The sequence below is a fragment of the Anopheles merus genome, chromosome 2R (genome assembly GCF_017562075.2).
Source record: "Anopheles merus strain MAF chromosome 2R, AmerM5.1, whole genome shotgun sequence".
NCBI lineage: Eukaryota > Metazoa > Arthropoda > Insecta > Diptera > Culicidae > Anopheles > Anopheles merus.
Window position 1 is genome coordinate 10,838,013 of NC_054082.1, and position 18,234 is coordinate 10,856,246.

Sequence of the window (18,234 nt, forward strand, 5' to 3'; positions counted from 1 at the left end):
ACGAACACACAATCCTTCCCTTTTACTTGGGCTCTCCCTTTCTCTGTACGTCAAAAGTTGTCTCCCATACGGTTAGTCAACACGTCCTCATCATTCAAAAGCACTTTGCAAACCGATTCAACACACGTTTACACACTTAGTTTTTTACACGTTTTTTCCATACTTTTTCATTTAAAAAAAAAGCTACGCACACCATAAAAGTTTCATCACACACGCACACACGCCAATCAACAGACGGAAAATTGAGAAAAATCCACCACCTAGACGAATCACGAAATACACCACCCTTCTCTCTCTATCTCTCCCTCCATCCTCTTTCGTCGTTCGCTCAACGTCATGTAGAGTAAAATTATATTTATCACATCGCTTCTTCCCACCGTAATTAACTATGTTCTTCAGCGCGTTGTCGCGTGTTTTTAGCACTTTTAAATACTTTTTTTGTTGGTCGCTTTGACCTGTGCTCTACAACAGCAGACAAATTTCACAGTTTTTTGCTTTGGTTTTTTTTTCGCTGCACTTCTTAGGCGGGAGACGGTAAAGACACCTCTCAATTGGCGGCGAATCTATTTTCTGCCTTCTGGTTTTTTTTGTTTGTCGTCTTCTGCGGTCTCACTTCCACGGCTAGCGACTGTCCGCGTGCCAAGGTTTTGGTCAGCTCAGAACCCGTAACCCGTCGGGACGGTGTTATTATTACGATTTTTCACCTTAAAATGTTTGTGGAACCAGCAGAACGACCAAATTCAAATTAATTTATTAATCTTATTGCTTTCCAATACGAAAACAGATCCTTTACGCCACTAACAAGACCCAGCGCACCAGTGCGCACGGGCAGTGTTACATAAAAGCAAGCCCATCTGACACCGCACCACAAAACGGCTCCTCCCCTAATTATGCCTACCGGGTTAGCAGCACTGCTTAACCACCGAAACCGGGTCTAAGTACGGACGGAGGATTTTGCACTGGAATTTGAAAAAAAAGAAACCGTTGTTCCTAATACACACCACACGCGCACGGAAGGGTGTTGTATATACGCTTTCGCTTAAAACGCTGAAGCGTATTGCAAAAGAATGTCGAGACTGGAATGAATTCCCGTACTGCAAGTGGGTACCGATTTTCGTCCCGATCGCGCAACGTCTTCCTTGCCGAGACGACGTCAAGACGACCGAAGCGCGAAGGATCAATCCGCCGTCCTTCAAACAGCGGGAGAGCGAGAGAGTGAGAGAGCGGGACTCTTTGCTCTCGTAACTCCCAAAGTGAGATCCTGCTCACTTTTCGTTGGCACTCATTTTTCGGAACCCATTTCCTCAATTTTGTTGTGAGTGTCACACTCCAAAACGGCGAGAGCGCTCTCTCGCAGATCTCGCTCGCCCGTATCCGATAGGAAGGATAACAGTGCTTTTTTTTGCTCCAGCGAACCATATTTTCATCCTCTGCTTCCTTGGAACTTTAACTCCCATGTCCTTGTGTCGTAACCGAATTGTTCTGAGGTTCAGAAGTAAAAAAGCTAACCAACCTAAGTGGGACCCACATTCTTGGGTACAGGATCCCCTGCAAACACGCACGCACACGCACGTAAAGCACACACACACACACATGTTTCAGTCGTAGGACGCTTTTGGAGGTCATTGGGTGGAATTTCGTTTTGGAGCTACCATATCGTCACTAAGTAGGCAAAAGTCACAACTAAAAATCGTTTTGGGCAGAAGAAGTGACGATTCTTTCGACACTGGTAATAGGGGAAGTCACACATTCACACATACACACTGCCAGAAACGCACACTTCAACCCTTCATCGCATGTGTGTCCTTGCAGTCCTGGGTGCCATCGTAAAAACGGGAAAATGGAGAAACCATCAAACTCTCACACACGTCCTCACGCCTACACCGTCCTTTAGTGCACCATCACTACACACATTTTAAGGGTTTTTTTTCCAATAGGACAAAAAAGAGTCCTCTGTAAAGGTTAATCGATCCACACACACACACGGTGATAGTTTGATGAGCCTTCTCGTTTGTTTGAGATTCAAATGAAAAAGGACATACACACACAGACACACCACCAGCACACACCCAAGGATGTCGTAATGTCGTCGACGACCAGGTATTGTGTACTTGTGACCAGGCAAGGCAAAGGGTGTACGTACTGCCGCCCGACCGAGCGATCACCGAGTGGACACACAACGCGCTGATTTACGCACCTATTGGATACTTCGGCTGAAAGACTTTTCCGCAACGCTGATGTGGTGCTTGGCTTTTCCAACCTCCCGCAAGTATCGCAGGAGGGAGACGACTCTGCTCTGCTGAGGGTGGGTGGCACTAACAGCCACACACGCACACAGACCCGCACACGAAGGAAGTGTAGATGTGTGCAAATCGCACACACACACACACACTCACTAAAGCACACACACACACACCCACTAACAGTGGGTCACTCCGGCTGCTATCCGGCACACAAACCCCAAGCACACAGACACAGAGCGCTGCTGCACGCACACACTCACGCCAGTGCGCACCGTACACGCGCACACGAAAGCCGCGACACACCGCACACACACACGCACAACGGGACGCTCACGGTCACGGCACAAACTGTGCGCGCTGAGGGGCGAACCAGTCCTGCAACCGGAAGGGAAGGGCTGTGGTCGGATCGAGTCGGAACACACCAGTTAAAACGCGACCTTCTTCGATCAGGCACGGCGCTCAACTGAGCAGCATCGGTGCGGTGGCTTTTCGTTTAAGCGCTTGCGAGCCGGAGCGCGACTCGGTGCTGGGCCCTGACGCGGGTCGGCCGAAGACGGCCGAGAGCGAAGGCGCAAGGAAGCGTGGAGTGGGGATGGAGGGGAGGAACGGTTCGGAGAAATATTGGAACCAGAGTTCGGAGAGCGCGCGAGAGCATGTGTCTACTAGCAACCATCATCCCCTTTGGTGCGATGGATGGGGGTTGGGGTGACCCCGTGTGGCAGGCGGGAGCGGACGGCAACATCCTTTACCGTTTGGCCACTACCTGCACACACACGAACGCACACTACACACGAAGAGCACAAATTTGCAATGCTCTCACTCTCTCGCGCGACAGTTTCCCTCTCCATCTATTAGCCCTTTCGCTCTCTATATCTCTCTCTCTCTCTCTCTCTCTCTCTCTCTCTCTCTGTCTCTCTTTTCTTCTTAGTAATCCTAGCCGTGCGAGCGCATACTCCCCCGCGTCCGCCGGCACAGTAAGCCGCCATCGTTTCACCCCCACCGCTTCACAAAAACCACCCTCTTTTATTCGCCCACTCGCTCTCGCGCTCCCACTCTCTATCTCTCTGTCTCTCTCGCGCGCTCCCATCCAGTTTATCAGTCGTAATCGAAAGCTTTCTGGAGCGCGCGATTGAACCATCGCGTGAACGACGCGAGTGCGCCAGCGGTATGACGTCATACTGCGTCACAAAACTTTGAACGATACACACACACACACATGAGCTTCCTCTGCCCTCACGCCCCTTCCCACAATTGTATTTATTTTAGTAATCAAACGCACCGGAATCGAACCGTTTGCCTATCGGGAACCAAAGATCTTGCCTCCAGACGATTATTGGTGCTCAAAACGTCAAAATCAAGTTTGGGGATGGTGCATAACCATTTCATTCGGCGTGTTGTAGTTTTTATTTCCCCCCCCCCGCCTCCTCCTCCTGCTGGTAGCAGCGTGTTGTCTGTTTTGTTGGGAGAATTTTCAAACACTCTCCCGCGCGCAATCGAAAAAAAGGAAACAAATCGGAACCCAAAAAAGCTCTCCGGGAGAGAAAAAGCTTCAAGCGCGAAGGACTTCAGGGCGGGGGAGGGTTGAGGTGGCGAGGATGTAACCTCTCCTGCATGGAGCTCTCGGTTGAACCATCGGAAACCAAGCAGCAGTCGAGCCGACCAAGGAACTGGTTAAGGAATTGCATAATCTCATTTTCCATTCTGACACACAAACACACACACACACACACACACACACACACACACCCGCTAAAATGGTTCTCAAAATTGTTAAGGATTTGACTGCACACACACACACACAAACACACAAGAAAAAAGATCCGAGTGCAGGTGCAGATCGCGTGGTGTATCGACACACGTTCAAGAGGAGCTTGACGATAACAGCAGCTCTGGCGTAGGGTGAAAGCTTCTACAGAGCAACTACCCCACCAAATAGCTGCTTAGCCCAACCGGATAAGGCACGCGATTGGAGGTGACACGGCTTATCGCCCCCGATCGCGTACCAGTGTACAAACGCTTCTCCCCCACGGTGGATTGCACACCACCGGACGAACCTCATACCATTACCAGTCGATTTGTGCCGCGCATGGGGCGAAAGGAGTCGTCCCAACAACCCCGTGGGTCCACACAAAAAAATAGGCATCGATTTGTGTTGTTCTATCAACCTGCAAGGATAACGGGAGGGAGGGAAGGAGACACACCAGGAACAAAAAAAAAACAAGGAAGACAATCGCTCAGTCCCCCCATAGTGAACGCTTTTCCCTTGACCATTTCCCTAAGCTTACCCCAACGTATGCATTTACGTCTTCACCTCAGAGGAAGGCGACCAAAACCCCGGAACGAACCGGAAGACGTACGGGGCCGCGGCCTGGGGTCGCCAAGAAGAACATGGGTGCTTACACAACACAACAAATTGCTACGTTTGCACAGCAACAGCAGCAGCAGTAGTAGTAGCAGCAAACAAATCCGAAAAAGAAGGCAATCGGAAACTGTCACCCTACCAATGTCCTTGCCCTTTTTTTTGTTGTTGCTCTATTCGCCGTCCCCACACCGTGCCATCCTTCACATTGCTGAATAGGGAAGGACACAGGCTGGCTGGCGGGAGCTGGTTGTGTACGGCAGCAGCCGCTGCCATGTTCCATTTACCGCATTATTTGTCTCGGGCCTTTTTTTTATAGCACACACACAGCACATATCAAATGTCATGAGGCAGGGATTAAAAATTGGATTTCGTCCCTTTCGTCTTACCGCCGCACCACCACCAGGCGGATATCCGTTCTGATTCGGTTCTTATGTAGCCTCTGCTGCTACTGCTGCACAGGAATGTGTGTGTGTGTGTGGGTGTGTGGAGTGGATGTATGTATTTTCGTACGCCCAGCACAATCCTTCGGCGTTTAGTCTCGCCAGGCACCGAGCGGAGCGGTGCGCGGAGGGAATAAGCTCTTCGGGACTCTTTTGCCTTCCCACCGACGACGCCACGCAAATGGTGAAATTGGCGGAAAGTTTTATTAGATTTCCGCCAGTTAGCTTCCGTACCGCAAAAGGGAGAAGAGGAAATACAGGAAAAAGACTACCAACTACGACCGCACCTTTCACAGCCTGAGACTGACTGAGCGGGAGGCGTTACGAAACGCAAATTTCTCAAGAAAATAATTGCTGGAAGCTTTACAATCTTTCGCTTATTGGTAGATTCATACAGTTTTATTGTAGAATATTATATTCCAGCAACTTGAATCAATTATTTCAACCCACTGGAGTCCTCGCGCGAGATGCTTTCGCAACATTTGCCAACGCTCTCGGACGTACACCCTACTGGAACGAAGACGAGCAGACAACAACAACAACAACAACAACAACAACAAATAGTCCCTCCACACAGTGTATGGTGGGATTGGAGGCTCAATTTTCACGTGCGTAATAATTTTCACAACTTTGCTCTCTGCCATTCGTGCGGCCGGATTTTGAGCGACGCGAAACGGCAAACAAACTATTAGCACCGGCACTCTGTAAAGCCACACAGCATATTATCGGCAGTATCACGATCGTTGGCAAACATACAACCTTCCTCGCCGCTCGCTCACACACACGCGCGCTCTCTCTCTTGTTTCCTACGGTTCGGTGTGTGCTTTGTGTGCATGCCAAGCCTGTCAAAATTGGCATAAGTTTAGCGAGCCGATAAACAAACACCCAACATATCGTTCGTTTCGGGTCGGGTGAAAATCGAGCGCAAGAATTTGAGCACGTGCGCTTGATTAAAACGCGCCTTTACTCCAACGGCCCAGGTGGACGGGGGTACGCCTTTTGTACCGTTCGATTAGCGCTCGATGGCTCGTGTAGTCACAGATTATTATTTGACCAGTCAAATTCGATTAACGCGCGCGTGTGTGTATCCCCGCATCCTCGTCTTGGGCAAGAGTGCTGGACGATGACGCGCTCCACACGAACGTTCCTTGATCGATAAAGTTTGCGTGAACCAGTATCTCCAATCAAGCTCGCTTGATTATGTGTTTTCTCTCTTCTAGAGATCTGTCGCACAAAAACAGGCGCTAATCTGTCGACGTGGCCCGTGTTCCATTTGTTTCGACACGCTGGAGTGCCCTTGAAGCCTAGCCACGACTCGCACCCGACTAATTTCGCTCGCCTTGGGCTGCCCGTTCCATCACACCTTCACCGCGCGGCGCGCTGTGCTGTTCATGTGCGTCCACTTAACACAAACCATCGGGGAAAGAAAAGGAAGCCCGCTCCGAACTTTATTAGACACGACCATGTTCTAGTGCAAAGTTTTATCATCAGCCAGCTTTTGCGCTGTGGCTGCTGATTACATTACAAAACGCGAAATTTGTCCGGCTCTAGGCATGGGGCCGGAAACCCGGCTCTAACAAGGAAGACATAAATATTGAATTTCACAACGTGTCTCTCCTGCGCTGGGCCTGTCACACGTCTTCTTGTGCATTATGCTCCTACCCACCCGATCCCATCCCGCTCGCCGCACGCGCCCTGATTGCTGCTGTGTGCAATTATTCGCGGTTGACCAGGAGAAGCCCACGAGTTCTGAAGGAAGCGGTTCAGCGCGTGTGTCCACCGGACAGTGGGGCAGCTCAATTATGCTGATCGCCCTGATTGACGGTGGCCGGGAGAACTTTATTCTGTACGTTTCCCTCACGCCCCAAGACGTTTTGGATTCGGGAGACACGGGGGAGGTTCGACACGGGAGAAGATTCACCCTAGCACACCACACTGTGGCCGCACCACCGCATACTTAAGCGGTAACGCACCGTCGGCGGAAGAAAGGTTGTAGCGCTTGCCTGTAGCGCGTCTATGTATGGTACTACCACGACTAGCCCCCTTCCCCCCGACATAATTCCACGACAACTCCCCGGCCAACCACCCACCCTCCATCCATGTCATGCAATATATACATCTGCATATATTGAGCGCAATCAGCAACCGGCCATTATTCAATTCCTGAGGACGAGAACGCAAAACGAATGCGACCAGTGGGCCGTGCGTAATGCTGCGCTGGTGGTACACGGAGTACTCGGACAGCGGGAGAAAAGAGAGAGAGAGAGAGAGAGAGAGAGAGAGAGAGAGAGAGAGAGAGAGAGAGAGAGAGTGAAAGCAGCAGTAACGTCAGCCGAAACCTGTGTCTCTTGCCATTCTAACACACACTCCATTGTGATATCAACACACAGAAGCGGGTCTTGCGAAACGAATCACAGCCTGCCTGTGGAAAACAATCGCTATGATGACGTAAGACCAACGCTTTACCAGCGAACGAGCGATTGATTGTACGGTTTCGACCTTCCCCGAGAGTGCGATACACATCAGTGTACCGTGTGGGGTCAGGTAATGCAGCAAGGATTTCATACTGCAGAAGCTTAGTGGTTGCGCCCGATAGCCGTACCTCTACCCCAACCTCTTCCCCAAGAAGCCGCATTAAGCGCGGTGGAGGGGAGATGATACCGCGCCGCAGTTATTACTGACGCAAACCACACCCGCCGCCGGAAGAAGATCGATGAGCAGCCGGCAGCGCCATTTGTTGCGTTTTTTTTTTTGGAATTGGCGAAGATAATGGAGTAAAAGTACCTATGCCACCTGCTGCAAACCCCACACAACACGACCGCGGTGGTTTGCCGCCTTATCTGACCCGCTTATCTTATCGGGTGGTGCCGCCCCACTATGTGTCACACAGTGCTCAGTGCAGCATTGCAGTAGCAGCAAAGTACGGGGACATACACGACGCACACACACACACACTTACATGCAGCAGCAACTACCTTCTCCTCCCACTAGCCTGCAGTCACTAGCGATTCCTCGTTGTACCACACCATCTACACCTGCTTCAAGCCTTCTTTTCCTGCTGGAGAAACGCCTCATGTTTTCTCTTCCGTTGGCCAATTAGATCTTTTCCGTCATACAAGCCGACGGCGGCCTCCGGGGGATAACCACCACCGAACAGGAGCAACAACAAAAATGCCAGAAGGAAATGACGTAGGAAATGAATGCTCTCATTTCGCGCTCGAGCATCCACCAGCAGCGATCCAACCTGTGTGTGTGTGTGTGTGTGTGTGTGGGCACACTGTGCATGCATCTTCTGCTGCCAGCGAAGTGGAAGTGGAGGCGCGCATTCCGGTGGTAGGAAACGATGCAAACCCCACCACACGGTTCCCACCCACGACGATATTGGGGAGTTGGAGACCGAGAAGCTGGATGCACATGCACAACACCATAGCGCCCCGGGACTGCCTAATGAAACATGCTCTTGCTCGCCGACCTGTGACAATAATCGAGACTCTGCTCCAAATATCACACAACCGTCAGTGTAGTAATCGACGTCAGCAGCAGCAATAGCATTGCACCGGTGGCAGCGACAAATGATAAACAGCTGCTTGGCTCCAGGACTCACTCATAAGTGCCCAGTAATTTCGACCATCACGGTGTCTGTGCATTGTATCAGATCTTTGTTTTAAAGAGAATAGAGCTGCCATCTTGTTTTAGTGGCTGTTTCAAATCGCTCATGTTCAGATTGTTATCATTCCAGCAGGATATTGTCGTTATTCGTACTTCGCCACGAATCCACTACCACTACGAGTCCACTCTACTGTGCTACGTCGTCTCCGTATGTTCCTATTTCCAATTAGTTCTAACGAAGCTTCACGGCCACCAACCACGTTCGTTAGCCATATACTATGTGTATGTGGTGGCTGACTTGTGACGAATGTAAAATATGTCTCGAGTTACACACAGACACACACTGCCCTGCAAGTCGGCCTAGAACACCAACCGGAGACGAGCGGGGCTCTTTCTCCACATCTCGGAAGTGTGATAAACGATCGCACTTAGATCCGTGCCATATCTGCTGTCCTTCGGTTTTGTCTAATACCGCCCCTGCCCTTAGGTATGTATGTGCATGTGTGTGTTTATGTCGATGGACAGCGGGCGTGCGCTAATATGTTTTACACCACGGACGCGCACACTAACATACACACGCAGTGTGTCTTATCCACCATAGGTGTGGGCCTCGAAGCTCGCGCACTGCTAATCACTAATTAGCTTCCATTATCTGTGGCTACAGTTTTTGCATAAACAACCAAACTCGCCCCTGCCCTTCTGTCACGCACCTACCACCCTTCCTGTTGCTGTTGCGTCGAAGCCGTTAGTAGTGTTTTTCGTAAGCTGCGGTAAGCTCGTGCGAGAGCACGTCCGTTTTGTCGTGGCGTGTGTAAATACCTGTGTAAAGATCAGCCTTTACCCCCTGGAACACAGTCACAGCTAGAAAAGGTGCTAGATTTCGAGCATGATCGAGTATCGTGTCATGGACGTATTAGTGGTGTGCTCTCTGGAGCGCACTCACGACTCCGATCCGGCTCCGGCTATTGTTAGAACGATTCCGACTCTGTCTAAATCGCCAAGAGTCTGGATGACTCCGGATAGCTCCGGATGACTCCGGACGACCCCGGATTACTCCGGACGACTCCGGATGACTCCGAACAACTACGGATGACTCCGGACGACTCCGGATGACGCCGAACAACTCCGGACGACTCCGACTCCAGAAAATTCCGGAAGACGCCGGACGACTCCGGACGAATCCGGACGACTCCGGACGACTCCAGACGACTTTGGATGACTCCGAACCACTCCGAACGACTCCGGACGACTCCAGACGACTCCGAGCAATTCCAGACGGCTCGCTATGATTCTTAATAAGCTGCGGATATTGCTGAGCGGACCTTCCTTCCGGAATCGGATCAGAATCGACTCCAGATTTTTGCCAACTTTACCCATCACTATTATGTATGCGTGACGATTATAATCATTGTCCGAGGCGGGTGGATCTAGCGTCAATTAGCATTCGCTTGAAATGTTACGCATCCGTTACTCGTCTGTGTCTGGCAAGCGCTGGCACACACTGACCAACTTACTAACAAAACTTCATTTTTAACGAAACTTTTCGTTCGAACCGGCAAAGCTTTGTAATGTTCTAAATTATGCCAACCATTTTCGCTTAAAACAAACCATTCGCATTCGAACCCCAGAACCAGTTTAGCTTCGATTTGGCAAACGCCTGGAGACAGCATCAAGAGGCCTCCCGAGTTGGCAAGATGAGCGGCCTGATTGACCATTTCCGGTGGCTAGCGAGCTGCTGGAAACGACTCCAAAGACCCTTCTCCTCCACCTTTCTACATCGCAATGAAGCTGCACTAGCTGCAGGAACTAGTGGGCTGTGCATATGTGTATCTTATCGTGTTCTTCCCTTCCCACTCACATTTATTCTGATCCACCGAAAAACATTCCGCCAGTGTCCACCACCGTCGTCGACCAGTGGTGATCATTTAAGACAATTTATTGTGCTAGATTTTATCAATTTGAGCATTACCCATGACTCAAAACGGACGGCACAGTACGACACGATTTGGAACGCCGCAAACGGACCATTCCCCGTGGTTATGCTTCGTGGTCGTGGAGGACGATCGCAAGGCTGCTACAGTATAGTGCGACATCATATCGCACCACCGACAAGGCAGGTGCGCTCTTGCACTGGTTCTGATCCACCCTCCCTCCGCTTCTCTTTTGATGGCTTTGTTTGCGATGGAAATTGTCATCGTCGCACCAGCATGCGAATTGCCGTCTTGAAAATGGGACTGTGCTAATAGGGGCTGCTCTCCGGTGGTGATGTTGAAACTATAACAATCGCTAATGATACCACCACACTGAAAAAGTGCAAGGTTAGGACCTGGGGGGTTGGCTGGAACTCGTCGTTCGAACGTTTATCAACAGCTAAATGTACATTTCAAAAAACACCTTTAACCCGATGCAGTAGCATCCGCTATAAACAATTAGAAACAAATTTCAACATCAAATGGAGGCGCCCAGCCGGCCGTTGGATTTGGGTAGAATTTAAACGGAGGTCAGTAGAAAACGAAGCAATAAAGGAATCCCTTTTTTTTTACTTTTTCCACTCATCACCACTACCTGTTTTTAAAACCCCATTATCGACCACGCGATAAATGCTCCGCTACAACCGACGAGCACACTTCGCTATCAAGCGCCACAAACAACACACGCGAGGGATATGGTTTTCGTGCTGTAGCAACAGCAACAACAACAGCAGAAAATCCCAAAACAATCAGCAACGGATACGGGTTCGATCTGGTACTGGGCAGATATATAAAATTAAACCCCAACCGGTTCATTAAACCACGCCGCCGAGCGATGATGGTCGATTTCATCGATGATGGCGTACAGCCCCCACACAGCACCGCAACGATCCGTGAACCGTAGCCGCGTCATTTCATCGTGCACTGCAGGAAGGGGAGGCGGCATGGTGCATGCAACACCAGATTTTATACGTTTTTTTTTTATTCCCACAAACGTTTCGAGAGCTTTTTTGAAACGATTTTATGGCATAATTTATTGTCTGCGCAGTGCACTAGGAGAGATAAACCGTATTATGTTTGTGGTGATTGCATTCTTCGAATTTTATAGATTTAAATTCGTGCTTATAAACACTTTTGTTTCGCTTGTTTCACCACTAGTAGCTCCACTGCAAAGGCAGGCATGATCCGCGTGCGCTAGGCGAGTGCATCGGAACGATCAACGCCACGCCGTCTGGCCCGAAGAGGCTAACAAGACGAGGTGAGTGGTAATGGTAATGCACAACACCCGACCACCAAAACAAAACATCCTTTCAAAACACATCTGCTTTCACGTACACAAACGTACCCCCAACCAACCAACCAAGCAGAGGCCGCACAGGGATCAGAGGCAAACAGAGGCGTACCAGTTCGAACCAGTACCCTCTGCCGGTCGCCGACGGCTTCCATGGCCGCCGGCTGTGCCTACCTCAACGACCGTCGACGAAGTGACTTCCTCTCCCCCCCCCCCCCTTGCTCCCCTTGCTAAGTACAGTGCGCGCGTCTTGTCTGCACTACCTGTTAGAGGCTCCTCCCTCACCCACGGGGCATTCTACTACGGGGCTATCATACCTCCTATCTGTGGCCTCCTGTCCTCCTGACTGCTCGGCCAGTTCGAACCGGATATTGCATCGCGCGTTGTTTGCGATTGTCGGTGGTCTGTCGAATTTGTAGGTTATCGTTGAACCAAAAATAAACCAAAAAAAAAAACAAGTTTCCAATCAGATGGCACCCGCCACACAACTGGACGAATCCGGCCGATGCGGTGCACGCCTCGGATCGCGCCGGTTTTCACTCGGTTCAGTCTGGACTGCACCTGAAATTAATCGCTTGCATTGCATAAGGCTGGCAGGCGATCGCTACCCTCCCGGACGGCATGCTTTTCGGAACATTTCAGAGATCGGTTACCGGCAGCCCTTGGAGCAGTGATGACGTCAATCAGGCTAAGGCTAGGAGTGTAGATTAAGCTAAAATTGTAAGAAACAGTCATCACCGCTGCCGCAACGTCATTACGGCGGTGCACATTTACTACTCAACGCCAACCCCCCTTAAAATGGGTGATGAAAATATAAAAAAAAAACTGCAAGAAACCAAGTCGGTTCCAATTATTTTTGGATTTTGTTGTTGTTGTTGTTTCATTTCCACAATCTTTCGCGCAACCAGCACCCTCACGCCGACCCATCCAAGAACGCGGTGACACTTCGCGGGCCGGCCGTCATGCCGGATGGACCCGCCGCGCTTGGGTAAAAATAGTCACTTTCTATCTCTTCTTCACGTGTTTGTGCAACTCGCGCCGCTCGCTTTCTCTCCATCATGTGCGGCGGCATGTCCTTCCCGGCATCTTCGGCCAGTATCGTCATCGATTTAACAAAACACATACACACACCATGGGCGACCCTGCTAGAAATCTAGAGCGCAAAAAGTATCTTCGTCGAAAGGGGACCTACGTCAATCGGTACCCCGGCCCGACCAGCTGCCCCCCCAAGGTGCCTGGGGGCCATGCGCGGTCCCATGCCGCCAGGTACGTACGTCACGCGTAAACGCCAGAGCAACCAACGCAGCAGCGCCGCAACAACACAAACGAGACGCTGCGCGGTGGCTGCGGGACTCTTCCTCTAAGCGCAACGGATTAACCTTGGCAGGTATGCTTGAGAGTAGTGCCGCACACACGCTCTGCCCCAAAGGGAATGTACTACACACAGCTGTGCTGAGCGGCAGCAGCAGCGGACGGTCCTTCCACCCAGGGAAAGCAAGATCACCCACTACTAGCAACCGTGTGTCGAGAGCTGGTTTGGTTCGCCGCTAGCCGGGTGTCTCGGGCGCAGAGCGTGATCTTCTCAGCCCCGTCCGGCTGTCGTGAGTGCGCGCGCGCGCTTTTACACTCTTCACAGGCCACGCTGCTGCTGCTGCTCCTCAACCTCAATGGAGGTGTTTTATTTTCGGTCTAAAATGGTACAACCTATAAATAGGATCGCCCTCGTCTGCCGGATGGCGTCCCAGCGTCAAAATGCTTTGGCCCCTCACCGATACCCCGCGGGGAGACCTTTACCCCGTCCCTGGCCACACAAAATGCAAACGCTCCAACCGCACTGCTCTTGCAAGTGGCCAAAGTACGTGGCCGACACGGGCAACGACGGGCAGGTTAATTCATGGCAGATGTTTAGCTTCCCCACCGGCCACGCGGCCTGACCGCCGGTCTGGATGTTGTTTTTTTTAGGATTGGATTTTGACGGCACGGCTACCACCGGTTTTCGATCGGCGATTGTTTCCCAGAGTTTTTTTCCCCCGCGTGTCGCTACCTGCTGCTTGCGCGATTGCGGATCAACGGTGTGTAAACCGTAGCCGACTTCATCACAGCGCCGGCTTTATCATGCCGTATTTTTATCGCCGCTTGCGTGCGTGTTTTGGGGGAGGGGGTGCGTAATCGATCTTGCAAATTGCAGCAAAATTCAACACCTCCTCCTACCCAACGCCTGACCGGTGCGTGGCAAAGTGGCCACTACCCACCAGCAAATGAGGAAACATTTATCAACGTGTCGGCGGCACAAACGCGGAATGTGTCTGTCTGTGGCGGTGGAAGGCGCCCTTTTTTTGCTGGTTTGGTGCCATTTATTGTTGTATTTTACACACACACACACACACACACACACACACACACATGGGGCCATTCCTGGCACCTACCGCGCCGACCCTACGCCTCTCTGCCGACGAAAGAAGACAGATCAGATAAGACGATAAGCGCCTGGCGCGCATGCCACTCTCGTTGTGGACCCCCGGACGTCGGCTTCTACCCGCCTTCCCAACCCTGGCCGGCGCATTTTGTTGCTGGCGCACGTTGTCGCAATCGTGTGAGCCACCCATCGTAACACACTTCGGTAGGAGAGCGGTACTGGAGCGAAAATCCAGTTACCGTTTGGGTATCCAGTTAGAATCACGATGAATCATTGTTTGCTCCGAAATTAAAAGAAAAAAAAAAAAACAATATAGGAGCGAATTGCGCAGCTCGACTTTGATGTACCACAGCGTACACACATCGAATTATTGTAAAACTTTGACTTTGAAACAAAGCCGATGACAGATTTGCTTTTGAAAGGCATCATTTATGCAGCGGAAAGAGCAAAATGTTTTCTGCAAAATAATATGTTTCCTCCCCGCGCCAAGTTTTTCACACTGTTGCCAAATGAATTATTCAAATCCACACCTACCGACCCTCGGGCCTGCTTATCCAACGCCAGCTAATACTTTGCCGCTCGGGTTTTCGCACTGCCACCAGGCGCACTGGAAACATCATATGACCACCTTCCCATGCAATCACACACACACACATATAGTTCACTCAAGAGCGGATGGGAAACGCCATCGCTCGCCCACACCTATACACGTTACCCGGTCCATGGCCACTCGAACGTACCGCAACGGTGGGGCAGGCAAGGCGGCTTGATGGTATATGCTCTCCCGGTTCGTAACATTACCTTCAATTTATCGATTTTATGAACAGTACTACACAGCGCCCCGCTTCTATGAATACATGTTTTTTTTGTGCACACAAACTCACACCAACACACACACACACACACCGGTAAAACTAGCAACTGCACTTGCGTTACATCCTTCTGCAATTTTTACCATGTATCGATCAGAATGAGAGAATGAGAGAGAGAAAGAGAGAGAGAGAGAGAAAGAGAGAGAGAGCAAGAAAGAGAAAGAAAGAGAGAGAGAGAGAGAGAAAAGAGACGAATAGAAAGAGAGATATGGGACCAGTGACCAGTGTGTGTGTGTGTGTAAGAGACATTTCATTGTGGAAATTTAACAAAAAAAAAAAGCATTTGCCGAGCGCAATGCATCCGGAACAGCGGGGGAGAAGCATATTTGCAACAGCCCATGGCAGCACACAGCTGGCGTCACAGTGGCTCCTCACACATATTGGCAAACGCAAATCGAGTGTAACAATGTGCATTCCTCGTCGTTTGACCCGTTGCACACCAGAAGCCTCCCCAGCAGCAGCAGCAGCAGCAGCGGCAAGCGATTATCGGTGCACCAGAACATTAGCCAGACGATTGGACATTGGTGTTGTACCTCCGATGTTGCTGGGGAAATAGGAGCTTTGTGAAATAGCGAACCTAGCAGCAGCATATCCGTACCGTACGCTTCCTGCCCCACCCAAGGCGGGGAGTAGGTAACAATGACACTACTACGCAACACACAACGAAAGTGGGGCGAGCATTAGCTGAAGCTGGCAGCAAATAAAAAGGCTTTCTTTCCAGATGTGTACACAGTGCTCCCCTTAGTGCGCGGTCTGGCACACGACCAGCTACTTTGCGACTAGATGGGGCGCAGAACAAACATGGAAGCAGTGGAGGGGAGACACAACAAAAATCCCCAACGACACACTCAATGCCACAAGTATACGCTTGTATCTTTTTTTTTTCTTTCTTTCTGTTTTCGAGTGGCTTCCAATGATTGCTGCTTCTGTTATGCTGCTGCTGCTAGCTGACTTTCCTTCTGGCTTCGCTTTTCCCAAGAGCGCACACCGTTCAAATGACCTGCCCTGATTTGTGTGGTATGTGTGTGTGGCAGAGTTCGGTGCCACCAACGGCGAGGAAGAAATCCAAAATTGCTATTTTTTCTCCATTTACTAAAAGCAATGTTAGCGAACATGTGAAACACATCGCTAAAGAAAAGCTTTACATAGAAAAAAACAAATTACCAGAAAAAAAAACATGGACGTTGTGCAAGGGAGGTGGCAAGTATACAACATCCTTCTTCCCTGTATGCCACAAGGAACATGTGTGCACAGCGTTGCAATGATTGCAATGGCGTCAGCCAGGAGCCCGGTTCCGGCTGTCCTCGGTGGTAATGCACTATTTATGCCACGACAACGTATACGTCACACCACAGGGGCGCGACAATGTTCGCTCCTCGACCTCCTCCACCTTCCCCTGATCGGTGTGTGTCCCCTGTGTGTGGCTCGGCAGAAAAAAAGGAAACAAGCCCCACTCGCGTAGATCGTAGGTTGCGGCGAACCTTTTTGAAAGGAACCCGGATACAGGATTGAATAATAATGATGGTTGGTGCTTTCCTTGGTGGCGGGCCGTGAGGAAAGAAAAAGAAAGGCCTAGCCATCTTCCACCACCGCTCTTTAAATCTACCTTTCTCATTCTCGCTCTCTCTGTCGCTCTCTCAAGGTTACCTATAGCCTATATGAGCCTTTTCTTACTCCTATCAAATGGACAGCTTTGCTTTGGGGAGGCTCGGCCAGTGAGAAGTTTTGCAAAAACTTTTTCCCTCCCCTGTCCTGCCTCTCAGGACACCATCGACAAGATGGAGCTGGCCCGCAGAGCACTGGGGGACTAGCGCTGCCGGTCGATTGCCACCAGTTACATCATCGTCCACGGTTGATGGTTGTGAGGCGAAAACTTTTCGACAAACACGACCGTGCATGTGGCGCGGCGGGAGATGTGATAGCTGTGTCCTGTGGCGAATGCTAGGCTACTTTTCCCATTACCCATAATGGGCTCACCAAACTCATCCAACCAGAGCCACAATAAGGCCATACAATAGAAAGCATCCCGGGAAGAACGACAACCAACAGGGCACAGGATAATGAAGAATAAAAAGTCAAAAACAATCGACTTTATCTTCAGGGGGCTTGGTCGCTCGGATGGCAGAGAGATGGTGGCAATAAAATGTGAAGTGAATAACGATAAAAATAACCTTCGACATCCCTTCCCGCCTTCTCGACTTTCCTCTTCACACTGTGTGTCACTTGCCGGAAGCTCATTTGATGACGTCAATTAGAAAAGCTTCCCACAGGACGCTACGGTACCTCTCCCAAAAACTCACGTTACTCAAACACACATAAACACACAAACATTGGTGGTTCGGAAAATCCAACTCCAATTTACATTCTACGAGAGCGCGCCTCCTCGAATCTGCCTCGAAGAGAATATGCACGAGAAAACAGGCCAGGAGAGCAAGAGAACCAATGATCCCGAATGGCATCGAAAGGCAAGGATATGCTTCAGTACGTGTGTGTGGGTGTATGTGTGTGTGTGTAAGTAGGCCATCCGAATTTGGCTCGGTGTTGGTGCGAGCCAAAAAGGGCCACAACATGGAAAATATTACATAACCCTGAACGGCAAGCTTTCACCCCTGAGCACGGAACAAACAATTGCCGGAGAGCAAGCATAGAAAAAGGAGCAGCAGCAGAGCAGTGTGCAGATGCTTACCCTGTGTCTACGAGTTCCCTTTTCCTATACACGCACACACAAACACACGCACACTGCCGCATTGGTTGGAAAAGCCGGGGAGAAAGCACCCACACCACGCTCAGAGTAGGGCATTGGAGCGATGCGAAAACTCTGCTAAGAGTAATTTCACCTGTCAGAGAGACGCGAACTGAGTTCCGAGCTAGAAGTGAGTTTTGGTGAGCTATTGTCCACCCTTCGTTTTCCATGGCTCTTACTCCCTCTCCTCCCTCCAGCAGAGAATTTCCCAAAAGCTCTACCAATCCATACAGGAGCTCACTTTTTCAAAGCTCCCAACACTCACCAGGAGATGGCTCTCTCTAGAGG

At 50.5% G+C, this 18,234-nt stretch overlaps 1 protein-coding gene across 9 annotated transcripts in view; it reads right to left on the minus strand.

Moving 5' to 3' along the window:
• Positions 1–18,234, minus strand: part of LOC121603624 (sodium/potassium-transporting ATPase subunit alpha) — a 66,695-nt gene that overhangs the window by 29,926 nt on the left and 18,535 nt on the right. Inside the window, exon 1 of one of the 9 annotated variants that reach the window (XM_041932632.1) lies at positions 2,198–2,725. The exons of 6 other annotated variants lie outside the window; for them this stretch is intronic. The gene's annotated coding sequence lies outside the window, so the exon portion shown is untranslated. Of the gene's footprint in view, positions 1–898; positions 972–2,197; positions 2,726–18,234 lie in introns of those variants that run through there. 2 more of the 9 variants (XM_041932635.1, XM_041932637.1) reach the window with 2 other exon arrangements.